General features: G+C 44.1%; 1 protein-coding gene and 1 long non-coding RNA gene across 1 annotated transcript; both read right to left on the bottom strand.

Annotated features, from left to right (window-relative positions):
- Positions 1 to 14,718, bottom strand: part of Erich1 (glutamate-rich 1) — a gene marked incomplete at its 5' end in the record, with an annotated part of 52,793,804 nt that overhangs the window by 7,694,645 nt on the left and 45,084,441 nt on the right.
- Positions 7,388 to 9,567, bottom strand: LOC120097517 (uncharacterized). The gene is made up of 3 exons (XR_015640054.1): positions 9,196 to 9,567; positions 7,684 to 7,843; positions 7,388 to 7,545 (listed from the first exon to the last, which is right to left on the bottom strand). It is a non-coding gene; the product is annotated as an uncharacterized LOC120097517 (long non-coding RNA).

Here is a 14,718-nt window from a genome sequence, read left to right as displayed (position 1 = left end):
AATGAATCCTAGGCAAGTGTGTTGACTGTGGTGAGAGATCTCTGGCTTTCCCACATTTCCTCAGCCTTGCTAAAAACTATTAGATTACATTCTAAAGGCTAGACCCCAAGGTCTTTCCCTTTATCTGGCCAATTCCTCCTTCTAAGGCTGACTGCCAATGTTCAGCTATCAAAGTATTGTAGTCCAGCAATCAAAAACCCTCTTGGTCTCACCTAATTAAATCACAATTAAACACCTCATCGTAATGCAGAGTTTCCCAATTTATTTTTATAAACCACCATTTACATATAGATGCTGTCCATTTCCTCTCTATCCAGAGACAGTTCTTCGTCCTTTGGGGACAAATACTCCTTACCCCTCCCACTTGTTATTTTCTCCTGTCTTTGTCCCTTTTCCTTGTCCTGTGTCCCTATGGGGCAAATAAATCTTCTTTGTGCTTAGAAGTTGGTCTTTGGGATCTTGAACCGGTACCATTTATTACATGTAGGCTTTCTTGTAAAGAGTATTCTGTGGGTCAGTGGGTAGCAGAAAGGAATGGATGTTCACTTGGAGGAAAGGCTACAGGGGAACATAGGAAAATGTTAGAGGGACCAGGGTCTGGATCAGGAGACTGAGACTCCAGGAGGTAAGGTAGGAGGAGGGGCCCCTGCATTCAGACTCCTATAGGACTAAAAGTAAGTCTGAGGAAGGTGTAATGGAGGACAGGAAGGAGAGCAAATATTGCTTACCTGAGTCCCAGCCTAGTGTGGCCATTGGGGGTTCCTGTATGAAGTGTTTCTGCACACTAGCAGCTGACACAAGGGAATAGAAATGGGCTAGAAGGGAAGGCTGAGAGGGTCAGTGGGGAAGAGATAAGCTCGTCTGTACCCTCCTTCATCAAACACTTAAAGATCGTTTAATAGCTGCTAGGTGCATAGCGGTGAATGAGTTTGTGTGTGTGTGTGTGTGTGTGTGTGTGTGTGTGTGTGTGTACACCCATGTGCCTGTGTACATGCACGTATAATAATGTTTGAACTCTGAGAAGAGAAGTAAACAGTCAAACAGATGGAAATATGACCGTTTGACATGTACTAAGTGCTGTAAAAGAACAAAGAGGGGAAGAGGTTGCTCTCTGAACCTGGAAGAGATTTGAGACTGTATGGTAGAGACAACTGAGTAGACCTTGTTCAGATCACTAAATAGCTTTTGAGGGTCAGGAATCAAAGAGAGGGTCATAAAAACATGCATGGAGTCAGGAGACTTTGGTAGTTTGGTCAACTTGAATGCCCTTCACATGGTGCCATTCTTAAATGAGGATGGATACTGAAGGGCTTTGTAATCTATGCACAGGGCCTTGGGTATCACCTTCAGTCAGCAGATAAAGAAGGCACTTTCTTTCTTCAGGCACCAAGCCCAAGAGATGATGGCCGGAGGGTCTCTGGAGAAGGTTCTGCAGGCTGACAGTCTATTGGATGGCATGGTTAAAATCTAAACAAGGAACACCTGCTTGTGGAAACAGGTAAAGTTTGCATAGCCTTTCTGTTCTCTGTGCCATGAGGAAGAGGTGGAGACATCAGTGCTATGCTGTTGGCAGAGCATTTCCTGTGGCACAGGCTCACCCTTCAAGATATGTCTGTCTGTCCCTGTCCTAGGAATTTCTGGGACTCTGTGTGTCATGACAGGCAGATGGACAGGGTCTTCCAGGATTCACTGTCTGTTTGACTACCAGCACTCCATGCTTTCTGTCTGCCTTTGGAATGGTAAATAAAGGAATGCAGCTTCTTCTGACCTGGCAGAGGTGAAAAGAAGTTCAGGACTGAGAGAAGAGATAAGAGTACACTAGACCTGGACCATTGATCTTAGATTGTTAAGTTTCTTTCCAACAGCAACTTCTGTTAAATCACCGTTTCTCTTTGCTGTGATGAAATTCCTCGTTCTCTGCTTAATCCCCCATTCTTCCCTTTAAAGTAAATAGTTTATTTTAAAGAGATTTATAACCACAGAGATGGCTCAGTGGTCAGGAACATTCTTTGCTCTTAGAGAAGACTTGGGTTCTTTTCCCAGCCCCCATCTAGTAGCTCACAACCAGTTAGTTCCAAGGGATCTGATACCCTCTTCTGGACTGATGGGTACTACACACACATGTGACTCACATACATACATGTATAGGAAACCCTTAAAGTAAAATGGAATAACTAAATCTAAACATTTAAAAATAGTATATATCCTTATAAATAAAAAATTAAAGTAGTACATAATCATTGGTAAGAAATGTTGGATCTATAGAAAAAAATTAAAAACAGAAGCACAAAGCATTTATTCTCAACTTCCAGACATCATCACTAGTAATGATGAGGTATTGTGATTGGCTGAAGATTCTATAAGCAATTTCACATAATACTGAAGGGTAATTAGATTTTTTTATCACTTTTCTGCTAGCCTTTCATGACTTGGAAGGAGAGGTTGCTACCGTGACCACACATATCTCTCTATCTAACTTCAGGTAATCCAAAGCAATGAGAAGGCATAGAAGCTCAGCATGAGGACATTTTGATAGCATCAGATATGTCTCCCACCTTGGGAGTGGCCTTCTGTGAAGGGCATGAATCATCATCTTTAGACTAGACTTTAGACTGTTTTATTAAAGATAACTGCCTAGCCATTGTTCTGCATGGTCATTGGCCAAGAATGTCAAAAATCCTGGCCAGTGTTACTGGCTACAGATTTTCCCCTCCACTGTTTTCAGCCAGAACAGCAGGCATGTGATGGATCGAATGCCAGTTGTCACATTCATCTCTCTGCACTCAGTGGCTGATAGATTATGGAGACCATTCCCTCTGCTACTCCAGGTGACACACAGAGCCAAATCCTCATTTATGAAGTTTCGATTATTCCCCTTGTTAGACACAAATCTGCTTCTGTGAGACCCTGTGATTCAATCACTTCCCAGTGGCTGAGGAACTGGGGACAGCTGCTGGCCAGAGCCCACTGCAGGCACGCAGTGAGCCTTCTGCTCCTACCCTCCTTCCAAATTTGATTTGCCTAAATGTTTTGCTTTCAAGGCGTTAGAGATCTCCCGTTCAATGCCTACGGGGCAGAACAATAGGAGAGATGGGGAGACAGGAAATAGTAGTTCTGAGTGCACACTGTGTCCACCATCTCTCCCTACCTTGCTTTTTAAAATCCCCCGCACCGAGCTGCAAATAGTACTCTGATGGTGGGAACAACAGCCTGCAATTCTATGTGCTTTGACGGGATGCCTTTGAGTGTTTCTGGACCGGCTTCCTCTTAAGTGATGCTGCAGGTGACTCTGGTCACGTTTACCTGATTGCTGTCTCTCCAGCTGCCTCCAGCTAGCAGCTCTGATAGAGTGTCACACATACACCTTCCACATACAACTTCCAGTGTTCATATTTCCATGGTTATTCTGGTCCCTGCACTCCTACCAGAAGGGCCCAGCACCTTCTTTGTGTGGAAATTGATGACATCTTTGGCTTATAGCTACAAACTCTTCCCCATGCCTTCCACAAACAAGCTCTGAAGGTCAGAAACCACTCGATCAGGTTTATCACAACAATGCCCCCCTCTTGGTACCAGCTTCCTGCAGTGGTCACATTTCTCATCATTGTGGCCAAGTACCCAACTGAAATCAACTCCAAGGAGAAAATGGTTATATTGGTTCGTAGTTTTTATCATGGTGGAGACTGTATGGTGGCATGTGCCTCTGTGTACTCAGGATTCTGACCTGTCAAACTTCCACATTCCAAACCTGTTCAAGAAAGATTAAAAAAGAAAAAACCCTTCTATGCAGAAGACTCGAAACACAACCTTGCCTAAATACACATGCTCACCTATAGACACTCACACACACACACACACACACACACACACACACAGACACGCACATACTCACACATATACACACACTCATATGTATATACTCACATACACATGTTGCGGTTAATATTAAAAAATGGCTGAACCTTTCATTCCATGCTCGTGCCAGCACCCCTAGGGCCACATGGCACTGCCGGGGTGTCTTGCACTCTCTCTATTTCCAGCACGCATAGGGCCACATGGCATTTGGTTCCAGCTACCCAGTAAAATCAAGACTCAACAAACTGCAACCCAACAATCAGGTTTATATGTTTGATTCCCGATCCACAAAACATCCACACAATAAACTCACAACCAATTGATAAGGATATAAACCACCCACCTAGATAAAATAAATTTGCCTGCAGAAAGCCATCCCTTAAGAAATATGCATAACTACCTTGGCAATTCAAGACCATCTAGACCTGGGTCGTCCTTCTCTGTCTCCATCTTGATTCTCCTCCTCCTTCCCCTTCCCTCCCACCTTACAAAAGCTTTGTCCCTGCCTTACTTTTTTTTACTGTTCAATCATGGCCTTGACCTAACTTGTGCCAGCCCTCACCTGCATATAGACATCAAACTACACACACACACACACACACACACACACACACACACACACACACACATACACACACACACTCACACAATCACACACATGCACTCACATACACATACATGCACACACATACACATGTGCACACTCACATGCACACCCATAACAAACACATACATACACACACTCACATATACACACACATACACACCCACACAATCACAAACACACACACATGCACTAACATATATATACATATACATACATGTACACACACATGTACAGACACACGTACACACTCATAACACACACATACATGCACACACATATACACATATACATACACATGCACATACTCACATACATACCCACACAATCACAAACACACACACTCATACACACATGCACTCACATATACATACATATACATACATGTACACACTCACACACACATGTACACACTCACATACACACTCATAACACATACATACATGCACACACTCACATACACATGTACACACTCACATACACACTCATAACACACATACATGCACACACTCACATACACATGTACACACTCACATACACACTCATAACACGCATACATGCACACACTCCCATATACACATATACACACACATGCACACACTCACATACACACCCACACAATCACAAACACACACAGTGTGTGTAGCCTGGGCTCCCCTGTTCAGTGACAAGTCAAACTTAGATTGAGAGAAAATGATCAAATAATGAGACCAAATTTCTTCTGTGTCTTAGAGGTCCCATGCACACGGGTGACTGATGGGCCTGAGATCTGAGAGCGTGGCTTCAATGGTAGATGGGGGCATGACGTTCATCATGCTGGTAGATTGTCCTTTGCTATTGAGCTCACGGAGAAGCTGGCTTTCAGAGCAGGGTTTGAGGTGTTCCCTGTTTCCCATTTCAACCCCAAGTAAGTTTGTCTCCGTGTATCCTCCAAGACCCCTTGTCCAAACATAAGCTGGCACTGCTAACTCTGTGTCAGGGAGGAAAGAGAATAGCAAGTCAGCCCAAAAGCAAACACACTGACAACAGGTAGAAGGAAATCCATTTCCAACACAGAACGCTGTTGCCTTTTCCACAGTGTAAAAGTGCAGGCAATGGGAGTGGGAACCACAAGTTCAGCCGTGCGAAGCTCAGCCATGGACAGGAATCTTAACTGAGAACTCCAGCTGGTGCTTCCGTGTGCCCTGTCCATTTTTGGAGGACGTTTGTATACCTGCTTTTGCATGTTCTCCCAGCCTGGCTACTCCATTCAGCTCTGATGGATGTTGTGAACACTGGATCTGGTAAGGCTTTGCTCTTTCTCTGCTACTTCTATCTGTCCATCTGCCACTTGATTTTAGCCTTACACTTTTGTTCATTATGACATACCTCACATTTCAGCATGGCGAATGTAGACCATTATATAAATACACTATACAAATCAGGGGCACAGAGGAAAGCAGGGAGAGGAGACCAATGTGGAAGGGACCAATGGACCCCTTGGGCACCCATCCAAAGTTTATGCTGGAGGAATTGCTAGGAACCGTGTGACAAAATTAAATGATAAGCTTGTGATGGACTCGGGGCGTATTCATTGTACACCACTGTATTGCTGCTTTAATGTGACCTATATGGAGCATTCATATTCTAATTCTAAGGGACTGCTTCACTGAATGATGCTCTGAGGCTTGGCAAGGCTGGAGCTGATCTCTCTGCTCTGCCCTGGCTACACTGACTGGGGCTCCCTCTCTCCCCTGCAAACTGAGTGTCAGCCAGAGTCCTGACACATGGCAAGGTTGGCTGTGACAAAGCTGTGTCCTTTCCACATTCTCAATCTGAATGCAGGCCCGTGGGACATGATCTACTCTTCCCTGACATGGCTGAAGAAACGTGGACCAAAGAGGGAGACTTTCCCTCACCATCCTGACTCATTTTCTACTTTCTTACTTCGAAAAAGGACAACTTGTTTTCCTTTTGTTCCAGATTTAAAAAAAAAAATTTGCCTTGGAGATTTTGCCGAGTTTGTCCTCTTGGATCTCACATGTTATTAGTGGAAGAGAAGACACTGTGGCATTGTGGAAACCATGAGCATTGGATTCATGACAGATTATCCTCCCTCTGTGATCCAAGCTGAAGGTGGCAGATGACAAAGGGCATAGCTCTGTGGGATATATACACCCAGTCAGGTGACACTAGCCAAGGAGCATTAAGGTTGGGAAAACCCCGCTCTTACAAAGAAGCGTCTAGCAAACATGACCCACTTTTGCTCTGGAGAAGATGTTATCTTCACTTATCTTGGTCAAGAAAAAGAATGTCCTCCAAGGGAGACACTTTTTAAAAAAAAAATCTAAAATGGCTGTCACTCAACAAGTAAGTCTGTTGAGATTATCTGCAAATAATCTCTTCAGGGCCTCATCACAAAATGCCCAGAGATACCAGAGGCCTACAGAGAATTGTCTTCCAACTATTTTTCAACAGAGAACGAACGGCTGCTTGTCGAGTATCTAAACATTTGGGTGAGCTCAGACTCACCCAGGTCAGTTTGTCACTACAGTCCTTTGACTCACACCTGACAGACGTGGTACACGGACTCTTAGGACTACAGCTAACAAGCTGTCCCAGATACAGGTCTAGAATTGAGTGTTCTTTTAGGCCACTTCATTTTCAACAGGTTCGCTCTTCTTTGGAAGTTGTATGTCTATAAGAAGTTTAAAAATATTTTTCTAAATGTCTGCCCCACCCCACCGTATCCCATGAAATTTTAATAGCACAGACTTGGTTCATCTATTTATGTATGCTGGTTCATTGCGAAAGCACAAAGCATTGGGATATCGAGGTTTTCTTACACACTCAAGAACCAATTTTCACCTCCTTAGGAGTGATGGCATCTCATTGAGAATACATTATCTGGCGTATCCCCAAAGGTCTTTGAAGAAGCAAACTCCAAAGTAAGCTAAATACGCAGATGCTTTATTAAGTAGAACGTTTGCACGAAAACGTGTGGAGGGGGTGGGAATGCTGTACTAGCTGAGGCACTTGCCTGGCATTCGTGAGGCCCTGGGTTCTATCCACTGCAGGATTGCAAACAGCAGCAGCAGCAGTAACAGCTAAAAAGGTGTGCAGAGAAAGAGGGAGGCATATAAGGTTCTTTTCTAGGCTCTGTACATAGAGGAGAGGCCTCTTGGGTATGACCACAAATGTTACTCATGGAGAATGGGCACTGACTGCACATACCCAGTGCTTACCATCCGAACTGCTTGGCATGTCTCAATCCCTGATCCTATGTGGACATGAAATCCCTTCTGGAGCAGACTCGAGGCAGGCGTGTAGCCTAGAAGCAAGAGCGTCTCCATGATTGACCATTCTCCTGCAGTTTGCCCGGTTGCATTTGTATTTCTGGATTTTCTGCAAGAAGCAGAGGTAGGAGTCTTCCTCATCCCCAAACACCCCAGGAACGTGTCTAGAGGCTTTCTCTTTAGTCTTTATGCCTAGAAGTTTGCTGTTGTTAAAGGAGAGATGTCCACTGTCCCTTACGGTTCCTTTGATGATCTTCTGTTTCTCTGCTGCCCCAGCCCAGGCTTCCATGCTCTATGCTTCCCCCAGTGTGAACAATAGCCTGCTCGTCTCTCCTTTGCAAACTATAGACATAATTAGCTTAGTCCCCTGGGCCTCTCAGAATGCAGTTAGCAGAGCTGGGGTTTTGGAAGATTCCCACCAGGACTTGCTTAATCCTCCCCAAATTTATTTCACCTCCTCATACCCTTCCTCTCTTCAATGTCATATGTAAAAATACTTCTAACCTCATCAGAAACTGGGGCTCCTATGTCCTCCCCTGCCAGGTGGTCAATAATTTAGCACATGCTTCCTCAGCAATTTCTAATCTGTCTCAAAAAAAAATTGCTCCTGAGCAAGTAGCTACTTAACTTTGATGATTGTGCACCATGGACAATTTCTAATGTCTTCAAAGTCCCCTGCAGTTCCTACCTTCAGAGAATTTTTATTCCTGTAACAGTTCCCGACACGGTTAAAGTATAGTTCAAATCCCTTATCCACAGAGACCTGCTGACTCTCTGTGCCCTGTTCTCATCCACTCCAAGATCATGTGCTTAAATTCCCCACAGAATGAGCACAGTTCTGGAGTCTTATCATCTGTCGCCCCAGTTTCCTGAAAATAGTCATGAATAGGATGTATTATAGCTTAGCATTACTTCCAGAACAGGGAGACTGAGGCATGAGCATTGCCACTGGTGCTAAGTCAGAATGATCTACATAGAAAGGTAGGGTGGGCCCAGTATCCAAAGTCAGTCTCTCTCTCTCTCTCTCTCTCTCTCTCTCTCTCTCTCTCTCTCTCTCTCTCTCTCTCTCTCTCTCTCACACACACACACACACACACACACACTCACTCACAAAACAGATGCACACATGCACATACACACCAATGAAAGAGAGAGAGAGAGAGAGAGAGAGAGAGAGAGAGATGGTTGAGGGAGTGGGAGAAAGAGAGGGAGAGGGACAGAGACAGCGACAAGAACTATGTCCTGTCCTGCCATCTTTGTCCCTGGCTGACCCTGGCAATTGTCCCTGTAAATAAGAGGAAATGCTTTGCTACTCCTCTTCACAGGACATGGAATAACTACGTAGCTAGGGTGGGCCTGCACTGGAAAATGGCACTGAATACCTCAGTTTCTAGGTGGGATAAGAAGACTTCTTGGGCTGATTATTTCTAGTTAAAACTCCCTAACTGTAGTCTCAGATACCTCAGAGGCAGGCCCATCTGGAAAATAGTTCCAGAGTTCACTGATGTGGTCTTTTGTTGCTTGTAAATGGAGAGTGTGGTGTTGCAAAATATTTTGAATGAGCAAAGAATACGTTTAGCTCAAGTAGAAGTAACTTGGCTAAGAGTAGCTTCAACCATCGCTTTTATCCTCTACCAATAACTGCAGAAGTTTCTCGGCTGTTTGAGCAGCTATAGCCTCCAGCTTTTAGATATATCTAGAATATTTCTGTCCTTTTAATGTTTCCAAATGGTTACTTCGGCACCAGACAAGAGCTCTTCGTGGGAATGTGCCTGGAGGCAGAGGTTAGAGGGGTTGCCAGACAGAAAGAAAGATAAGGAGTGAGAAAAAGGGAGAAAAGGTTGTTCTGTGACCACATCATTCCATTGTTCTATTCTATTCTGGAATCCCAACAGACTTGACCAACCATCTTGTTTGGCTGAGTGAGAATCTGCTCACCTGCTCCTACATCAATGACTCTCAGAGGGTTGGTGTGCTGGGGACTAAGAACCATACTGCCGACTGAACCAATCTGAGCAAACTCAGTGGTGCTTAATACTGATGAGCTTGACAGGATCTAGAATCATCGATGAGTCATTTCTGAGCATGCTTGTAAAGAATGTTCTTAGTTATATTAATCGAATCAGGAAGACCCTCAGTGTGGGAGGTACCTTCTGACAGCAGCACAGACATGAGTTCTTCATCCCCACTCTCTCTCATCACCACTCCTCCCCTTCCCCATTCCCCTTCACCCTCACTCTTCCTCATCTCCACTCCTCTTCCCCGATTGCCCTCATCCCATTCTTCATCCCTACTCCTCATCCCTACTCCTCCTCTTCCCCACTCCCCCTCATCCCTACTCTTCATCCCTACTTCTCATCCCTACTCCTCTTCCCCACTCCCCCTCATCCCCACTCTTCATCCCTACTTCTCGTCCCTACTCCTCCTCATCCCTACTCCTCCTCATCCCCACTCTTCATCCCTACTCCTCGTCCCTACTCCTCCTCGTCCCTACTCCTCCTCATCCCCACTCTTCATCCCTACTTCTCGTCCCTACTCCTCCTCTTCCCCACTCCCCCTCATCCCCACTTTTCATCCCTACTTCTCGTCCCTACTCCTCCTCATCCCTACTCCTCCTCGTCCCTACTCCTCCTCATCCCCACTCTTCATCCCTACTCCTCCTCGTCCCTACTCCTCCTCGTCCCTACTCCTCCTCGTCCCTACTCCTCCTCGTCCCTACTCCTCCTCGTCCCTACTCCTCCTCATCCCCACTCTTCATCCTCACTGTCTCTTATCACCACTCCTCCTCTTCCCCACTCCCCCCTCATCCCAAATCATCCTCTTCATCACTTCTGTTACCAATTCCTGCTTTTCCTCTTCTTCTTTCATCCTTTCTTAACATGGGAATCCATATTCTTTTTCCTTCAAAGGTGGCTGAAGGCCACTGGATCCCCAAGCCTTCACCTGATTGAGATTCCTCAAGAGCTGCTGCATTCTCGGCTTCTTCCATGGGAAGATGGCCACTGCTGGAACACACAACCATCACAAATAAGCCAATCTGATAACTTCTCTGTTGATATGTATCTTATACAAACATCTGCACATATATGTGTATATATGCACATTCATTTTGGGGAGGATTCTGTTCCTCTAGGGAACTCTGAATTAACCAAAAGGAAACAAGCAAACAGTAGTGATCAGTGTAGCTGCAGATTTGGAGCTGAGAGCAAGCAGGCACACGACATCATGATGGTACAGTTGTTGGACTAGGCAGTGCAAATCCTTAGCCCCCGGTTGAAGACATTCAAAATCAATTTTAGTGTGCAGAAGACGGTTGGGTTTTCATGCCAGGTTCCCGCATGACTCCACCCAAAGAATTCACCTTACAACTGTCAATCCCCTTGCAACATAGAGACAGAGTGAGTGAGTGCTGTGGCACCAGGAATTCTTCCCCCACAAAGGTCTTTGATTATTATTATTCTTGTTACATAAAAGACACTCCAACAATAAGTTCTGCTCGAACTAAGGGGATCATGTTCATGTTCTAGATGAGTATGTTTAGGTCCACGAAGAGAAGTGGCAATTTCAAGGTCATTTGTTTCCAGAAAAAGAACTACAACTTGGGTCTTCTGGCTTGTGATTTGACTTTCATTTTTTTTTATTTCCATAGTCTACTTCTCCAAAAGAAATAGATATGGAGATTTTGATGTGGCCTTAAAATCAATTGCTCAGAAAAAACTTTGTGCGGACATGGTGGGGCAGCCCTTGTAGGTGCTTCCATAAGATCTGATCTAACCTCCTCTTTCATACTTTTAAATGATTTGTAACAAGAAGCCTTAAATCCCCTGAGTCCTAGGGCAGTGACACAGGGAGAAAAGAGCCTGTCCATGCCTATGCTGTCTCCTGCTGGCAGAATACTCGTTTTATGATTCAGTGCAGATGATTCGATTTTAACTCGAATTGTAACAGCCACAAAGTCAAGAAAACACAAAGGTTCTGTCATAGGGTGATGTCTGGAGCCTCCTTGAAATCTCAGCTCCATTGCAGAAATCTGTGCTGGCCTGGGAAGGTTGGGTAACACCTGTCTGCCTCAGTTTTCTTCCCCTCCTCCTTTTCCCTCTCCTCATCATCTTCGTTCTCTTCTTGCTTCTTTTCAATAACTAACTCAGAAGCTTGCGAGGATTAATCTATTTATCCTGTGGATGAAAAACATTGATCAGATGAGGTGAATTTCAGAATGGAAAAATCAGAAATGTAAAAATGGCGTATTTTCCAAATTACTCTATTTATCAAGATGAATAGACATTCTTTTTCAATTTAGGACATTCAAGAAGCATTAAGTCCTTGATCACACACACACACACACACACACACACACACACACACACACACACACACACGGCTGACTTATACCATTTCATGACTGTTCTTTCTGTTCTGTGGCTCTAACAGTCTAACGATTCCAAGGGCTGAGATGGTTCCTTTTGTGGGCATAAAGGAGCTGGGTGGTAAAGGAATTTCTAATGGGCTGGGATCAGTGCATCTTGGGGCGAGTCTGTAATACCGCCTTCTCCTTCATCCAGAAAGAAGGAAAGAGTAGTTCTAGAGCACGATTCAGAATGGCTTCATGGAGAACAGTGGCAGGCCAGCCAGGGAATCCTACCAGGTAGATTCCGAAGAAGCTTTGCTCTGCCCAGTGGACTCTGTCAGCCAAGTGTCCTCTTTGGGAATGACGAGATTCAAGCCAGACCATTTGCACTTGTTAAACAGACTAGAATCCATGTGGCTAAGGTGTTTATTAGCATCCGGACAGATGCAGAAGAATCCTGTTACTCTTTTGCAGCACAGGGGACAGAGCAGAGTTCCTCAGAGACCCTTGCCTTAGTGCTTACCTTGGTCACACACTCAGGAGATAAGAGCTACTGAGCTGCGGTAGATGTTTGGAAGAATCCTTTTGAGATTCTGGCACATTTCTTAGCTGAATATTTCGTCCTTGTTCACATTCAAGGCCGAAAGATTTCACGCTCACAGCTCTAACAACCACGACCCACATAATCAGTCACACATACTGAACCATTTCAGATCTGAGTATCCTTGCCACAAACCTCCGAACTACAGAAAGACAATCACTTCATAATGATTTGTTTTCCATTTGGGAAATGCAGCTGGAATTCCTTTGATCTAGACTTTTTAATTTTTGTTCTTCTTTCTTCCTTTCTTTCTTTCTTTCCTTCCTTCCTTCTTTCTTTCTTTTGCCAAAATCATAGAAATTGTGAATAATTCCTTTGACCTTTGTATCCTTTTCTTATCTCATTCAGTATCAAGTCGCATGCACAAGACGGTTGTCACCATCAATTATATGAAAAACGGTCAACAGATTGGTATGCTTTTAGTGGGCTTTTGAAGAACATGGAACCCAGTAGACTGAGACCAAATATTAAACATACTGATTTCTCAAGGTGACCTTGTTTTTCCTCAGTCTGAAGTGTACTTAGCTTCTGTGTTATTTCATTATCCTCTTTTTTTTCCTGCTTTCCTCTGATTCCCAGTGCAGTGTATTTTATTGGGTATTTTGCGCAAAGCCAACTGCATTCACTTAAAGTGCAGTTTGATGAGTTTTGACAAATGCATACAGTAAGGCCACTGCCACATCGGGCTGAAGGACATTTATATAACTCACAAAAAATACCTTCCTGCTTTCTTGCAGCCTAACTCACCCTGATTCCCGGTGGCAGCCAGTCCCTGCACCAATTCTGCCCAACAGACGTTAGTTTTGCATTTCCTAAAATTTTATAGAAATGGGCAAATGGTGTTTACAAGTTTATAATTTTTTCCATGCCTGTCTTCTTTTATTAACACAATGCTTTTAATGCATCATACCCTTTATCCATATGTACCTTCCCATGTACAAGTAAGCTACCTCCTGCCAATTTATTCATTGAAAATGAACATTTAGGCTGTTTCTAGCTCGATTGCTATGGGGGAAAAGCCACTGAAGTATTTGAGGGAACATTCATTTTCATCTGTCTTGGGGAAATACCAAGAATAGAATCGCTATGATTCCTTGTCTCAATACATTATAAATTAATTTTTCTTACATCATTGGACACGTGTTCGATAATAGTTTTCTTAAAGAGTATTTTTTCCTTAGTTGTATGTACTTGCATGTGCTTGTGTGTAAGCATGTTTACATACATGCAGGTACCAGTGGAGACCAAAAGAGGGCATCCTAGAGTCGTTACAGGTGTGTGTGAGCTGCTCCCTGACATTAGGAATAGAACTCAGGTCCTCTGTAAGGACAGCATACTGTCTTCACCACTGTGCCAACTTGCCGATATCCTACCTGGTAATTCCAATGTGTGGATTTATCTCAAAATTATCTTTTCCCGGAGAGTGGGTTCATTCTCTTGGTTTGTTTAGATGAGTTAATTGTGAACTATATTATACATGACTATTAAGAAGTGGCAAGTCTGGGTTATTTTCTTTCTCTTGGAGATTATGCGTGCTTTGTGTCATCAAATTGCTAGCTTAATTGGATTCAGACTTCCACTCTGTCTTGTTTCCGTGGGCAGGTCCATGTACCATGGGAATCCATTTTTTTTGGCCTTTCATGAGGCTGCTCAATTAGTCTCGCACGTGTCTGACGAGGGCTCTCCAGAGTGCAGACAGATTTGGAATCAGGTTTAGGAGTCTTTCCCCTTAGCACTTTTACTTCCAGGGTTCTTTCTTTGCATTTAGGGCTAGCGCTCTTTCATTTCTTTTCTTTGTTCTTTATCACAGAAAGACAGCTGTCTCTCCCTCTGCTTGTGCTCACTGCACAGTGCCCTCAGGGAGCTGCTGTTGTGCTTTGTGTATTGTGCTTGGTTGCTAAAGGGGGGGGGCAGTCCAATGGAGGACTTATGTCATACCCAAACACAACACTCTCATTCATATTTACTCTGTGAAGATGCATATTTCATAAAGCGTCTCTTCTTCAGACATTTTTCTCCAGCTTTATCTGTCACA

Source organism: Rattus norvegicus, chromosome 16, assembly GCF_021556685.1.
Source record: "Rattus norvegicus strain SHRSP/BbbUtx chromosome 16, alternate assembly SHRSP_T2T, whole genome shotgun sequence".
NCBI classification, from domain to species: Eukaryota; Metazoa; Chordata; class Mammalia; order Rodentia; family Muridae; genus Rattus; species Rattus norvegicus.
Note: the sequence above shows the minus strand (reverse complement) of the source record. Positions and strands in the feature narration are given on the sequence as shown.